This window comes from Anarrhichthys ocellatus, unplaced genomic scaffold (genome assembly GCF_004355925.1).
Source record: "Anarrhichthys ocellatus isolate YVR2014 unplaced genomic scaffold, GSC_Weel_1.0 scaffold29, whole genome shotgun sequence".
In the NCBI taxonomy this organism is placed as follows: Eukaryota; Metazoa; Chordata; class Actinopteri; order Perciformes; family Anarhichadidae; genus Anarrhichthys; species Anarrhichthys ocellatus.
The window spans coordinates 2,178,645-2,194,618 of NW_022280059.1; the positions used below are offsets into that span (position 1 = coordinate 2,178,645).

At 42.5% G+C, this 15,974-nt stretch overlaps 1 long non-coding RNA gene across 1 annotated transcript; it reads left to right on the top strand.

Annotated features, from left to right (window-relative positions):
- The first annotated feature begins 31 nt into the window (after positions 1-31).
- On the top strand, positions 32-15,968 carry LOC116392314 (uncharacterized). Its single transcript, XR_004213324.1, has 3 exons — positions 32-368; positions 13,104-13,177; positions 13,940-15,968. It is a non-coding gene; the product is annotated as an uncharacterized LOC116392314 (long non-coding RNA).
- Positions 15,969-15,974: the final 6 nt, after the last annotated feature.

Genomic DNA, 15,974 nt, shown 5'->3' on the forward strand with positions numbered 1-15,974 from the left:
ACATATCTGTACAGTGACATACGGATGCCCGTGTGGCCACACTAATTATTGTCAGCGGCTGGGAGTGATATGGACTCGCAGAGAAATGCAACGTCCTGCCCTTCTACATCTTGAATAGTGGGAGTCATGAACCGCTGCAAGGTGACGCGTCCCTTGATTTCAACCGAAACTTCAAACTAGACACGCGGTGTTATTTATCACCATCTGAACCTCCCGTCAAACCGCACCAGCTCCTTTCTTATCAAACGACGAGATCGGGACCATCTTGCGCAGTGGTACGGCGAGCGGAGCAAGCGGTGGCGGCCACTCCGGGGAATGTCGACTGGCCGTCAGTCCTGACATCGGCCTCTTGTGATCTCACGCACCAGGTAGAGTACACAGCGTTTCAAAACACTGTCACTGCCGAAGCATGCTAACCGTGTGCCTATTTTGGAGCTGTCCTCCTAATGCGTCTGCTCGTGTAACTTTCCCTTCCTTTTACGAAGTCTTCGGGTCGCTAGCAAGCCTGTAATAAAGTTCAAATCCCGTTAGCTAGCATTGGTTCGCTTGCAGATGTGTGCTACGGCGACGTCAGTTTACGAGCAAGTAGCCTAGCGAAGACGTGAATTAGCATGCTAAGTTAGCCCGTGGACCTGGCTGGCGCAGCAAGTCTCCACTCATGAGCGTCGGGGTTCACATCAGGGGCATGTGTCCTTAAATTCTCCGAGCGAGAATGCGGTGCTTGCTCGACATTATGTTTTGACGGGCCGACATGAACATGTAAATGCAACAATGTGTAAATTATTAATATGAGCTGGTCTGGAAAGCTAATCTGACAGACGCAGCCCAAGCAACATTTGAATGGTTTTGAGCTAAACAGCTACACCGTGTGCAGTAAGGTGACAGACTGCGTAACCAGAACGTTACCTGTCACTTCAACACGGACTCAGCGTGGGCACAACATATGCTGTTAATACTGCTGCTGCTTAACACTATAGTATGCCTCTTTACTGACGTGGTCAACGTTAGCTTTAATGTAACGTTAGATAAATTACGTACATGTTATTTTAATAGGCATTTCCTGCCCCGCGGTGTTTCAGTTCCACTCAGACAAGCACACTGTGCAGCTGGACGTCAAGCTAAGTTTATAACATTACCTGACCACTAACACGGTATGTTGGTTAGAGTTAACTGTCAAAATGTAAATGTGATAACCCTTTCCCAGAATTAGAATTGTAGCCATTATAATTATATAAGGTACCGAAATGCTGTCAAACAGACTGTGAAGTGTCTCTCTCTCTCACACACATTTCCCCTGTCTCTTTCTTCCTCTCTCTCACTTTTGACAACCCATGACCCTGCTGGTTCAGCCTGTTGAATATGGTGGGATAATGCTGCACTTGAACCTGTTCACAAAGAGAGATACTAAAGCTTTTCTCTTTAGCTACACAGCCTTTCCACGTAAGTATGTGTGTGCGTCATGCACACCGGAGCTTCATGCTGTTTGTGTATCTACAATATCCTGGTGAGCTATATATAGCACCTAACAGAGTTTGCAACTTGATCCGAATTGTCTTTCAAGGCTACAGTACAGTGTGCGTTGCTTTCCACTGGAAGTGAGATATCTCAGAGCATCTTTCTTTTTAAAAGGACAGTCCACCTGTAGGCCTTAGTGCACGTTTATTTTGTGCTTTTGTTTTTGTATGTGTTATCCTTAGGGGTCCCTGTAAATTTGCTTGTCGTGGATAATGATGGACACTTTAGGATGACAGGTCTTAATAGACCAAATTCTGTTTTTAGTCTATCCAGTGCTCTCAGCACTTCACAAACTGATATTTTAGCAACTGTGTGCACTTTGGTCGATTTTTCTTGGATAACAAACATGACGAACAGGTGACGATGAAGAAGTCTTCCTGTAACAGCAAGAAGGCTAATGTGTCTATAATTGTACAGCAGAGCGAAATGCAAGCCTGCGTGCATTGTGACATATTCTGGGTGTGAATGAGAAGTCTATTTCCTGCCTCTTTTGTTTTGTCCAGAGTTGATGTGACATGAACGAGCATGTGACAGCGACTGCATGTCCGCGCAGACTGCTCCCGTGCAAGCAGAGACCGATTTGGTCCGCTGCTGACAAAGTGTTTTTTATCTGGTTAGGTGATCTGAGAACTTTGGGGTGAGTTACAGGGAGCACTGCTAAGGTGAGCTATGAAAGAATAATGTGATATTGAGAATGTTTCCACACGACAGAAGACACTTAAGCTCTGGACTCTGTAGGCCTTGGTCTAATGCCTGAATAGGAAGCATTCAGACCAAGCGTTTCTCATGAGATTATGGTTCACATTAATGTCCCAGTGACTGTCGTGGTTCTGTGCCTTTCTCTGAGCTTATCTTTTGCATATCTTTTTTTACATGCCGTCTTTGTGGACAAGAGTACTCTGTCCACACTGCTGCTGGTCATCAACCTTTCAAACGACATTAATATATTTAGTCACACAAGGTGTTGTATTCGGGCTCTTTTAACGTGAGTTTGTTCTGCCGGGTGAGAACAAGGCCACTTGAACTCAGGTGTGTCCCAAATAACCACGCAGTGACCTTGTGAGCATGCAGGTCTCGGCCCCTTTACAAGCAAACTGTGGTGCTTAACCCTCAGATACTGTACAGTCTCATGGGTGCAACAGGACAGATGTTCACCTCTGTCTGTCAGCACTTACTTGTGCTTGGAAAGCTTTGTGTAACAAATTGAGCCTCATGGATCTTCATGTGTTCAAAGCTGACGTGTACACAAGAAAGTGTACGATTTAGTAAAAAGCAGAACCAAGTGTTTCCTACGTGGTTACCAGGAGAGGAATCTTGATTTGGTTTGACTCTCGTCACACTGCTAAATTGCCCCAATAGCCAATAAATTAGATACTTGTGGGTCTGTGAGACCTTTTGTTTGAAAGTCGTCTGAGTTCAGCTGGATGACTCAAACAGGAAAATGCATCAGCGTAACATTTTCCACATACAGAAGCCAGTGTAGGTGCGTTTACAGGCTTGTTGACCAACAAGCCCACATTCCTCCTATCCCGTGAGGCCTGAGCTCTGATCAGATCTAACCAGTCCTCAAAGCCTTTTAACAATATTAAACTCTCTGTCAGAAAAATGTGGGAACTGACAGCGTCACTTTTGTTTCACCTTTGAGATAATAAACACAAGTCTTGTTGAGGAAGTAGAGAATCTCATGCTGGCTGTGACTGCACGTCACATTGCATTTCAAAGTGCCTCATACAGCAAGGAGCACGTTAGTTAACTGGCCTGGTCGGGCAAGTGGGTCACAAGTCCACTTGTCCAAAGTCAATTTTGACTTGCCCCTATACAAAATGTCTTGTTTATTTGTACATTACAAAACAAAAAAAAATGAAAGTGTTGTACAGGTATAAATCAGCAATACAATATAGAAAAGAAGGCTAATTCCTTCTGCTTTAGTTCTTTATTACCACTTGCCCGATTGAGATTTACTAGCCCGACGTGTCTTTTTACTTGCCCTGGGGAAGACGGCCTTATTGTTGAATCCTGTGGGTGTCAAAATACTTTGCTTCCATAACGTCAGTATATGAATCACTATACCATAATATCAGTTGGATTTTCATCACCTTATCTTAAAACCATTTGGAGGATTCTGTGATGGCTTGATGCTTTAATGCATGTATTGCACATGCTCAGACTGATCAGCTCAAAGTTGCGTTGGAGTGGTCGAGCCGTCTCTGACTGGGATTCTGCAGCACATCCAGATGCTGCGTCTGTTTCTGAGACAAAATCCTTTTTTTGAAAAGACTTCTGGCTGGTTACTTTACAAAGTGTCTGTTAGAGTACATACTGTAAATGAGCCAGCAAAGGGCAAACATGTGCAAACACTTAGCAGGTAATTTCCCCCCTTGTTTATATCCATTGCAATAATTATCCAGGTGACTTTTCCTCTTTCTGTGGTTTTCTTCATCTCTTAAGTTTTTCACAACTGGCTTCAGCTCAGGACTGACCTTTCTTTTTCTACAGTAATGACTCGTACTAGGGCCATGTCATTGTTAGATGCAGCTAACTGACTAATTCTGTCCCCCAATTTGTTTAATGCCAGGGTAAGTTATTTTATTTAAGGCCGGGTTATGTTTCGGCTAACGTTTTGGTCACTGTTGAGGTTTGTTCAGCATTGTTGTGGGAAGAAGATGCTGTGTACAAACCCTACTGCTGCCCAGGGGAACAACGTGCAGTACTTGGTTTATTCGCCAAATCTGAAAAAAAAAGTCTCACACATTGTATGATAAACCATGTGTTTTTAATGATGATGATCTTTGGCCTGAGGGAAAAGACGAGACCCTGCATGAGATTGGACAGATTGGGCGTCCTCTCTTGGAACAGACTGGTAGGTGTGTGTTCAGTTCAACACTGAGTGGCTTCTGTCCATCAGCCTACTGCTTCTGTGCCGTAATGCCTGCTTTCTATCTGTTCTGAAGCTGCAGTTTGCTCTTTTTTTTCCCTTGCTCTAGTTGGCTTGTTTCCCAGAATGTGTTGGAAAGGATACAACCCTTGACCCTCTGTACAAAATGAGCCCAGTACTTCTTCCCTGTCCTCAGAGCTCAGGCAAAACCATAGACTAGGTGCCTGCAGTCTTCTTACCGCTTAATTTCCATCCTGTTGAGGTCTTTATCAACATTTGTGTGGACTGGCCAATAAATCGTGTGTGAATTGCCCACATTTCCACGCCTATCCCAGTTCAGCCAGTCCTGAACACACAGTTTACAAACGCATGCAATATCTACCCTGATAGTAGCACATAAATCAGTGTTTACTTACACCGAATCAGTTCATATTTTAGCTAAACATTTATTGTCCTCAGCTGAACTCTTTAATATTATGTTTCCTCTTGGTGTAAAAAGGAAGGTAGATCTTAGGTCATCTCCTTTGTCATCACTGGCCTGCTACATCAAAAGACTGCTCTGCTCTGAGATCTTCACAAATGTCTCACTTTTCCCTTTTTTTCTCTCCTCTGTGGCCTTTCCCCTGTTGCAGGCCCTTCTCTCTGCACATCGCCTCCTGGTTCGCCTATATTTACTCAGCCCCGTGACATGTTTTGTTGCCACAGCAACCTGCCACAACCACCCTAGTGTGCTGATTTTTTTTTTTTTTCGTCACCTGTGCACTGTCCCACAATGCACTGCAGTTTAGAACCTATGACTAGGCTGAGATTTGGGAGTGCAGCGATACAGACCTAACGGAGTTTGTGGATTAAAATGTCCCAAAAGTAAAAACCACCTTTTTTAATCAAAGGTTTAACAAACTGAATCCTTCTCGTTCTTTGGTGTTTATTTAAATGGATGCTGACCTGCAGTAACCTCTTGTTCCGCGTGTACTCTTATGCATTCCTACAACACCAGGCTGCAGAAAAACAAAGTGCATGTTGAGAAGAGAACAAGTGTGTGATTGAAGGCAGGCAGGGAGGGAAGCGAGGGAAAAAAAGGTTATGTCAAATACTATAAAAAGCAGGAAATAGATGGGGCTGAATGTGGTCAATAATCCATGATCGGGGTTTCCCCGCCTTTTAACACTCTGAGCACTCACTTCGGTGCTCTGACCAAAAATGCAGTCTACTGTTTTTTTCCTCCTGCAAGACTTTTGAACACGCTCCAGTTGTGTCCTTTCCTCGCTCGCTGACGGCATACAAATATCATCTTCTCTCCACTTAAAAGTTCAGAGTTTTGAATTTACTGCCTCAATGCGAGAGACATTCACACTTACTGCACCAACACCAGATCATTTCACCAAGATGGGCACAATCTGCCATCAGCTGCTATATTATCCGACCTGGATGGTTGGTGCTTTCCAATTAAGTGACCATTCAGTGGTCACTTTGTAAGAGACGCATGAGGGAATTTCTATTTCACCTTTTTGGTTTTCTATGATTCCAACAGAAGCGTGCAAAATGTGAAACTGCATTGTTCAAAGAGAGTCTGCCGGTTGTGATTTATCGGATGCAATGATCACTCACTGTGTACTGATTGCTGTCACTTGGAAGCCGTTTCACATCATTGGTGTCGGTTGGTTTTCCATGAGTGCAAGTTGGCAGGGGCTTGATGGCTGATTCAACATCTTTAACCCTAGCTGAGCTCCCCTGTCATCACCCTCGTTGATTTTTGCAAAGTCGCATGGTGTGCAAATCAGTTCAACTCTTACAGCCCAATGGCAGCAGACAGAAGCATTTCAACTATTTTTCTCTCTCTCATAAATGTAGTGCAGCAATTTTCATTCTGCCAGGTCACTATAGATTTCACATCAGAGGAGTACCAGTTGTGATATTTGAAATGTATTAGCCGATCTTTTTTTTTTTTTTATATATTCAGACAATTCTCACTAAGTTTAGGCTTCACAGGTCTAATCTAAATGAAACTCAACCAACAACGGGCTGTTTGTAGCTTTGTTTCCTGTGTTGCTGCTGAGAAACAGTCTTATCCTCAGTTTTTTATTGCATTACATCCCACACTGTCGCAGTGCATCCCAATCAAACTGTTATCTTACAGCAGCTTCAATATGGTCTTGGTTACATAACATAAAAGGGTTGAAAGCTGTCTGTGTCACATCACCGTTCATAACATTTGTAAAAGTTGCTATTAAAGAAGGTCCACGGGTAGATTGACCAGCATAAAGGGAAAATATAGGCTGCAGCATGTCTAACTCAGTGGTAAGTGGTGATAAGGGTGACAACTTTGGGCTTGTTTGAAACCTTTGTGTGTGGAAATGAAGGGAGTCATCACACCGGCCACATCGCCCACATGACATGTGTGTAACATGAAAGCAGGCGAGGAATAACCCATCATCAGAGGTGTGTTGTACGCTTCATTTGAGCAGGTTGTGATAAACTAGAGCTGCATGTTAACATGTTTAAGTAGCAGTACTTGAACTAAGGAAGTTCAACACAACATTTCCAGGACGGCAAAAAAATAGGTTGACATTTTTTCTAGAATCTGTAGTCTAAGTCCTGACTGAATTCTTTTAGAAAGCGTAACTCAGAATCAGGACTTCAGGTGGTGAAAGTTGCAGTGAAGACTAGAAAACACCCAGGGAATCAATACACAGTGTTAATGAGAGAGTAGTTTAGTTCTGTTTGTCTCTTATTAGTCATGTGGTCAACTGGCTCTATATGGAGAAATCACTGCAATATTCTCACTGTACTCTCAACATTGTTTTAGCATAATTTTTATGTTTAGGTGCTCAATTGTTCAATAATATAATTTCCAGCTGATGACTCTCACTACCAGAGATTTTTGATGCTCTTAAACTTTGGAACAGGACCTCCAACACAACCCAACAAATATCCTCTGGTGAACCCGACAACAATGCTGAAAACAGCTGTCATTTTTACATAAGTGTTTCCCAGACTTTTAAAAATGGCAAACTATTGTGACCCAATCACAAAAGGCCTTATCTATAAATCGTGCGAAGAGCAAATTTGTGCATGAATGAATATTTCTTGACCATTTTTCTGCCATCGCCTTACGTTATCTTGAATACGTAAATTTCAAAGAAATAATACGTTTTCTAAATCATAACCTCATTTATGATTTTGTTATTGAAAACATGCATATAAATGAGACCAAATAAATACGTTTAGTCAAAGGTAACAGGCTCTGTGTTTTTCCTCTCCGTCCGTTAAACAAAGATAATTTACCTTATTTTTATTTTATATTCAATGTTATTAGTCGGCCATCATTTTCAGAACAATACAAACATTCAGGCTTCCATATGTGGCCCTAAGGTCTACTGCAGGTATACATGTTAAATAACGGACTAGGAAATTCAGCAAATGTATTTGGTGACGTTGATCAAATTTCTTTGGGAATGACAGCCTTACGTCACCTTAATATCTGATACAGACTGAAGGACACATTTGAACTTAATAACAGTCCTTCACAGATGATTTATTTTGTTAACAGTCATCCATGTTGTGTTAGCCGTGGCCTTGTCCTGAGTTAAAGAGCACATTTGACTTATTTTCCTTCTCTTCGGCAGTCTGACTGGCACCGGGAGCAAATGCAGTTTAACTCGCTGATGTCAAAAAACATCTCAACTGTGCAGCTGCGCGCGCTCCTGCGTCAATACACATTATTCATTCATCAGTACTGTTAAACACTTTGGCCTCAGTGTTTACCGGTGTCAATCCACAGAGCAGCGCTGTGGCATCTGTGTTTTGTACTTGGCTTCGTATTTTGTTCTCACCGTTTGCCCCGACTTCTCAGGGCTCACTGGGTCTATTAATACCAGCTCGCTCTAAAAATACAGGGCAATGTGTGACCCACTGGGACTAAATAGGAGCTCAGCCTCTTACTGTCGGCACTCTAACACACACACACACACACACACACACAGCAGTCATAACTTCTCACCTGTATTATGGTTGCTGTATCGTTGTCCTGGGATTCCCACTGAAATCAAATCATCCATGAAGTTTCTTAAAATACAACATTCCTGGATGGTCCGCTGAAGAAACATGAATCGAACATCAGTGTTTTCCTTACTTTCTCCACAATTAATTTCACTCATTCATCAAACACTCTGAGAACAGTAATGTCAGTTTCCATTGATGTAGAAGTAAAGCACAGGGTTTGTGTTTGTGTGAAGTGCTTGCCTGCTTTGTGTGTGCTCTGTGCTAATCATCATGCTCCCAAAATGAGTTGGCTTTAGCCGTAAAGACCATGTGCTGCGGATTTTAAATCTCATTGAATTATTTCCATAATTTGTTTGGAGCAGTGTTTGGACGCATCTGGACAACATCCCACTTTTAAATTGGATTTGTTTCCCAAATAGGTTGTGAAAATGTCAAATAAGGAAATGGAGAAATGTTATGCCCCAACACACTTGTTGATTTGATAACAGCTCACCTTTGCAGAGATATATTCCCAGCTGAACTCTGCTTTTAACAGGAGCAGCATGTTTCGTTGAAGGCTTAATAAGTACCTCGCATGCTTTAAAGAACAGTGGACATCAGGGCATGAACATAACAACGCCAGCTCTCGTATTTTAGTTTTCAGTTTCTCTGCTGGCTCCTTGTGTCATGGGCACACATAAACAGGTGTCTGTTGGACAGGCTATCTTTTGGTAAAATTGTGCACATCATTTGGGCTGGAGCCTGTGATGAACCTGCATTCCTTCAGCTTCGTCTGACGTTTCGGGGAATCGGACCCATTGACAGGCATTGTGAATAACTCGCGTTATATAGAATTGGCCTGTCTTTTTGCTGATGGCATCAGTATTTCATTGAGTCAGTTTCATAACCAGTGAATATGTTTTTCCCCCAAACTGTTTGCTGCATATTTGGTCACGACTATTTGAAGGTTATAGATAAGTTTTACCATTTATTAGTACTATTTGAAACCAAGTATTCAGGAGGTTATCATCATCAGTGTCCTTTATCTGCCACTTAAGAGAGGTGTTTATAGTAAGGAGAGACTAAATATTAGAAACACCTCCATATGAGTCAACAAAGACCTGAATATTATAACTTTCATGACGGTAGGATTTAATGAGACTGCTTTAGTTTTAGCTAAGAGTGTAGTTTTTAGAGCAAGTACTTAGAGATATTTGAATTGAGGCAATTCAAACAAGAGACTATTCCAGTGAGTCGGCATCGGTCCACTGAGTTTCCATTTTATTTAAATATTCGCTCAGACAGACTTGTTTGTTGACATTCTCAGATGACTTAGCAGACTCCTGAATGAAACGCAGGATTTTTTTTGATTTATCTGGATAATTTGGATTAACAGAGGCAGTTACCAAGGTTAGTATTTTTTAACTGCCAGCACAAAAATATAATTTTCACCCCTTAAATTACTGTACTCATTTATGCCCTTAAATATAGATTTTGTTTATTTTTTTAAAATCCATATCAATTTTAGCAATTTTATTAAAAGTATATACCATCAAGCTTTTCAGCAGTAGGAGCTGAAGTTACAGGTCATTGTATGACACAGCAGCAAGGTATGTTTCAGTGGAGTAACGCCTTCAACTGACTTTGTTATTACGTCATTCCTTTCATTCCATTTGTCTTCATCCACTTGACGCAGTGTTTGTACTGATGCTACACGGGGCGTTCTTTCAGCTCCAACTGTTTAGTGTTGGTTTGGCTGTGGAGTGCACACATGCCTCTGTACAATGCAGTGAAAGTTGTCTCGTCGTCTTCATGGGTTTATTGCACTTTTTTACTTTATTTCTGCAACTTTATCAACATGAACACAAAAGCTGGACTGAGAATGAATGTTCAAAGCTGCGGGAAAGAGAGCACCTCCTTCAAGGGACATTACCATTTATTTCATAACCTTGTTTATTTTATTGCAGATTAGTTGCATAGCAGCCATGTTGATTTGATCAATGTTACTCAAATGTCCCCATAATTCAGGTGTGGGGCGTTAAATATCTTTTGTTGAGGTCAGAATGTAATGAATGCAGATTACATCAATTAAGTTTGGTGCTGGTTCTCCAAGTGTGTCCGATTAGACGATGCCTTGTATTACAAGAAGAAATGAGAGCTGAACATATGAGTCAGATGTTGCTTGTGTCTGTACTGCTGTTCAATATACAGTAGAGAACCTATAAAAACGATTAAACCCCTTGGCATTTTGTTTCCAGTCCCGCAGCATTGAATCAAATGGATATAATTTTGCTTTTTTTATGATCAAAAGAAAACGAATAAACACGTCAAAGCGTAAACAAATTGGGCCAGGGGCGTGAAGTGGTGGAGCCAATGGCCCCTTTCCCCACTTCCTACCTCGCGTACTCGGCCGTCATTTTGACGTTCCCACTCTGCCACGACACACTTATGTCATCACTGGTGCAACTAGTTGTTTTGAGAAGTTGCCTAACAACTTTAATGGCGATTAGCTGTGTGTAATCAAGATGTGACAATGATTTTTTTTTTGATTAAAAAGGTCTCATTTGAATAACGTACCCTCAGATTACTTAATTTGTTTACTCAAGTTATTCATTTGGGCTCCCGTTTACAGGTGTAGTCCAAAATAAACTCGCATAACACATTGTGGTTTAATTGTATTCTCTTGTCTGCAATGCTCTGAAGCACTTCTCTCCAGATGTTGCAACACAAAGTGGGTCTTGAGACTCTTCCAAATAGAGGAATGTCTTGGCTTGAATAGGGAAACCTGCTTTGTTTGAGACCTGTGACTACTAATGGTTCAGTTAAACATTAATGTGCTCACCAAGAATTGCTAGTCAGGCCAGCACCTTGTCTAGCTACTCTCATAGAAGGTCATGGAACAACATTGATTACATATTATATTATTCATTAAGGGCCGAGCGGTTTAAATAGTTGCAATCCTTTTCATTCTCTGGTGTAGTACCACTTCACAGAACCTAAAAAAACACTTTAAACCCTCTCAAGTAAAAAGTCATCCAGTCTGAGAAAGGCTTTAGCTGTTCTAAAGTCACTGTAATGTTCCTGATTACTTAAATATAGGCTCCATTCCCACGGCAAGGAGTGGGGATAATGGTAGTGCGAGCCCTTACTCCAGGTTTACAAAATGTTTGGATGAGATGCAAGATTCACTCGAGCCTTCTAAGACTCGTGCATTTGCTTCAAAGTTCTTTTACTCTATGTATCTTCCGGGCCCTGTTGATCATATCAACCACAGCAGAAATGACTGGGTAGCTCTACTGAGACCGGTATTCACTTTAGATAGGCCTATCTTTTCTCAACTGTCCACTCGTAGGTCAGCGACTCACCATATGATTAGTCTGCCTCCACTTTGTGTTGCACAAAAGCGAGTGAGTCACACTTTGTCAACAGGAGCGACGTCTGACTGTCCCCGTTTTGAGTTAATGAGTGATGAACTCCTCCAGCCGACGAACAAGGCACCTTTTCTGTGCTGACATGAGCGGGTTTTGGTTAATGACTAATTGCAGCGCTGTGTTTACCATTACCCGTCAAGGTGAGCGAGTGGTACACATGGCTCTGTAAGAGTGGGACAGCTGACCTGAGCGACTAAACCGTGTCGTGTGCGGCGGTGGGATTGTGTCATCGGCCAAAAATGGAAGCCAGTGGAAATGTTTACATGAGATTGCATTATGTCAGTCACATATCTCAGCTGGATGTTTTCAAACAGGCTGGGAGGACTGTTTTGACCAACTATTGTTCACCAACAACAGGTGTGGACCGGTCTTGTTGAGACCTGCAGATAACGAAGAAGTGTTTTAATGCTCTGTGCACAAGCGGCTTTTGTTGGATATGGCAAGAATACATTGTGTACAACTAGTTCGTAGACTGAACACAGATTCTTCCACTCACTGAGAAGCACAGTCCAGTGGCAAAGGTTAAAATCAGAAGCTTGGGGTCATGGACACCGGCAGGTGGTGGTGTCAAGAGGGCGAAAGCTTGCAGCTATAGACTTGAACCCAGAACGAAGCGCAATGTGCTCGGAAGTGTCCTCCATTCTTAATGTTGTGCTTGAATCCTACTCTGTTTAAGGCTGTTTTTAGTCCCTGACATTACCGGGAAAGCTAGAATTGGATATCTTAGAGCTGAGGCGTTGTCATCTGGGCTCTCATGTCACACTAAAATAGATTAAAAAAACAAACGCGGGTAACGCTGATGAACCCATGAGGTGTGGTGGTGTCTAAATAGGCCTAAACTAAAATCTGTAATAAGCAGGTGATGAGTTTTTGTTTTTTTTTGTTGCCTGTTTTTGCTTACACTCACAGTGTGAAACCGAGAGATTCTCTCTGAGTGAGGGAGGGACAGACGGGTATTGCTACAGACAGTGTTGTGGAATGTGTGGTGGAGTTTTTGTGGTTTGCAAAGTGTTTGGAAGGGGGAGGGACCTAAACCACTGCTGAGCTGCTTCTGGGCTGCAGGTCCCTCCCCCAGCTCAAACTCAGTCTTTGCTCTCTTTCCCTTAAAGAAACAGTTACCTCACAGTGTCTCTGTGGCCTTGCGCTCTTATCAATCTTTTGGCTTCTTCTGTCTCTTTTCTGTCTGCGCTCATGAAGTTGATGTTGAGCCACAGGCTGAGGACACACACTGACAGATAGCGCTGACTGTAAAGGTTGCTATCTGGCTCCACTGATGATATTACCCTCTTGTTGTCCCCCAGGTCCATGTGTGGTCAGTGAAGCATCCTGGAGAGCAACATGGCAATGTATCAATTGAGCGTCGGGTTGAGATGAGGTGAGTGAACAGTTAACTCTAAAGACCTAACCCGGAACCAGAGTGTGTTGTCAGTCAGTATTGGCACAATGTAAGGTTTGTGTAGAGTGCTGAAGGGAAGACCTATTTTTGTACCCCAACCCCGGAAGTTAGCATCGCTTTGGTTCCCTTGACAAAAAGCCAATGGGATTCCATTCCATTGGATTTTGGACTATTTCAGAAAATATGCTATGTGGTAAACACAAGTTTATGATACTTACACGTTTTGTTCAGCAAGATAATCTTCACAAATAAAGACCACTTTCAGGATATTTGTAGCGTGAAAGCAATCGCCAGAAGTAAAAAAGGTGTGAGGCTATAAACAAACTACACCACAGTCACATGAGTGCGAGTATACACAACAAGGCTGTGAAGGCGAACTAGTCGGCGAGAAGACGTTTTGTATTCTCATTTAGCCACTTGTGAAAAAAACGCCTTTTGTAACGCACGTAAAATCTTCAAAATTCACAACTGTGGTATTTACTGACGTATTTTATATCGTAGAACAAAACGTTAAAGCCCGTGATAACCACAGACCTTATTCAGGCAGCTAAACAAAAACCCTGACATTCAGACGAGGGAACTGGAATTGCCAAAATGCAAACTCGTGCTTCCTGCAGCACTTTATTACTCCCAGATTAGGCCTTGTAGAGAAATGATGTGAATTTGTCTTTGAACTGTAGGGCCCGATACAGACTTTTATTCTGAAATACTGATGCTCATGATTTTCCTTTTCTCCATCAGTGTCGCCTGTTGGCAATGTGAGCTCCACTGACGAACAGCTTTTCTTCACACCAGACCTCAACCTCAATCACCAGCCAATCAAATGCACCCAGACAATAAACTGGCCAATCATGGCAAGCAGGTCACCGGCGACAGCCGATCCCAAATACCCGGTGTAAACCAACAGGCTCAGCAGCAGCAAGGAGCTGCTGGCCACCTGGGTCCAAAGGGCGTTGGTGCCGGGAGCCATGGAGTCAAAACGAACCAGATTTCCCCCGGCAACCCCGGGCTGAAGGCTGTCAGCCAATCGGTGAGCAGCGTCGGAGGGATGCAGAAAACCAAATCCAAGCGGGAGAGGAGCGTCTCCATCGACTCTGGTGAATCAAGAAATGCCGTTCCTCCAGAGACGGATGCCAAAGGAGGTAAGGCATTCACGCACAGACTAAACTGTGTCAGCGTCTGGGACGTATAGACAGTGTGTCTCTGTTCCAAGTATGCGGAAGTTCACTTCCTTCACCATCCTATCAGCCAAATCTTTACCCGAAATACCAGATTACGTGCATTCACCTCCTCCACAGCAGGAAGTGAATGTAAGGACTGAGAGGACAGAATAACTTGTTTTCTCTCGAGCTGAAAGGCCCTGACCTTTCAGTGAAGCATCAGAATTTCCCCCTGGCTTTTGATAGTTGGCGCCATGCCCGCGCTGCGCTGATGTGTCGCAGATGAAAAGGCATCTGGGCTTTCTGTAGTGCTCAGAGGAAGAGACGGGTCGTGAGCTAGCAAAAACTGAATAAGCATAAAGAGGTTGTTGTTGTTGAATCAGAGACGGTGATTGGGTGGGAAGAGTTAATGTTCTTTTTGTTGTCATTGTCTTGATATATATTTGTGTTTGTGTGGTTCGGTACAGAGTGTTTGATTTGCATTTGTTGGTTGTTATTAACGTGCTTGTGTGTTCACGTGACTGCGGATGACAATGTGATTTTGTGAAACTCATCTGGGCTTCCTGTACATGACTTAAACCTCTTTAAACACACGCACACTCAGAAGCAGAGTCGTGGTTCCAAAATATAGACTGACAGAGGCCAAAAGAGTGAGAGAATGAGAGATAGGGAAATCTGTTCTGGCTTCATTTGACACACACACACACACACACTCTCTGTCTGTCTGTCTCTCTCTTTGTGATCTAGTTTCTGCTTATAGAAGTACATTCAATTGAAACCCAAGCCTCCCACAATTTTACATCAAATCACTCCGCTGCCAAACCTGAAAACACTTGGTGACAAAAGGTGTGAACACAGTTGGGTTTCTTTTCATGTTACTGTTTAAGATAAACCACTAAATGCTGGCAACAAAAACATTCACAGAAGACGAAGTCGGCTCTGTCATACTGCCCGTCTGTGTCAAGGTGGCCGCCCTCCCTCTGCTGTCCTTTTCCCTGTATTGTCACTGCACACATCCTTCCTTCTTTACTTTACATTCACGCGTCTTAAGTCTGTGGTTACCCAAGCTCATCTGATGTGTTTACTGGAAAGTAGTTTTCAGCCACAAAGTCAGTAAGATATCGAGCAATGAACCTTGGAAAATCTCCACTGATTTGTTTATAGAGCTTATCTAAATGTGTTGCCAGTGTGCTTTTCTTTCCTGTCACCATTTAGAGTTCAAAATCAGTACAGAGATGAGAAGAACTGCAAATAATTGCAGTTTTTAATTTTTTACCTGCAAGTATTTAATTTTTAGTTCATTTAAGAATATATATTTATGAGTCAGCTCAGGCTATTTCGGTATTTACAAATGTTTCACAGGACAAAAAGAGCTTCAGTTTAAAGTGGTTCTGACATTTGACATCCTGTTCAGATTTAAAGCTGTAGACTGATCCTACAACTTCCAGCAAGTAAGGCCAAATGTATTAGAGCAGACAGTAGCACATCCGCATCTGGCTGTGGAAAATACTGTGGTGTGTTCAGACCATTAGTGGTGAATGATGCGAAAAAAATAACATTGATAGTACCCTTTAAAGTGTATATGTGTGTGTGTGTGTGTGTGTGTGTGTGTGTGT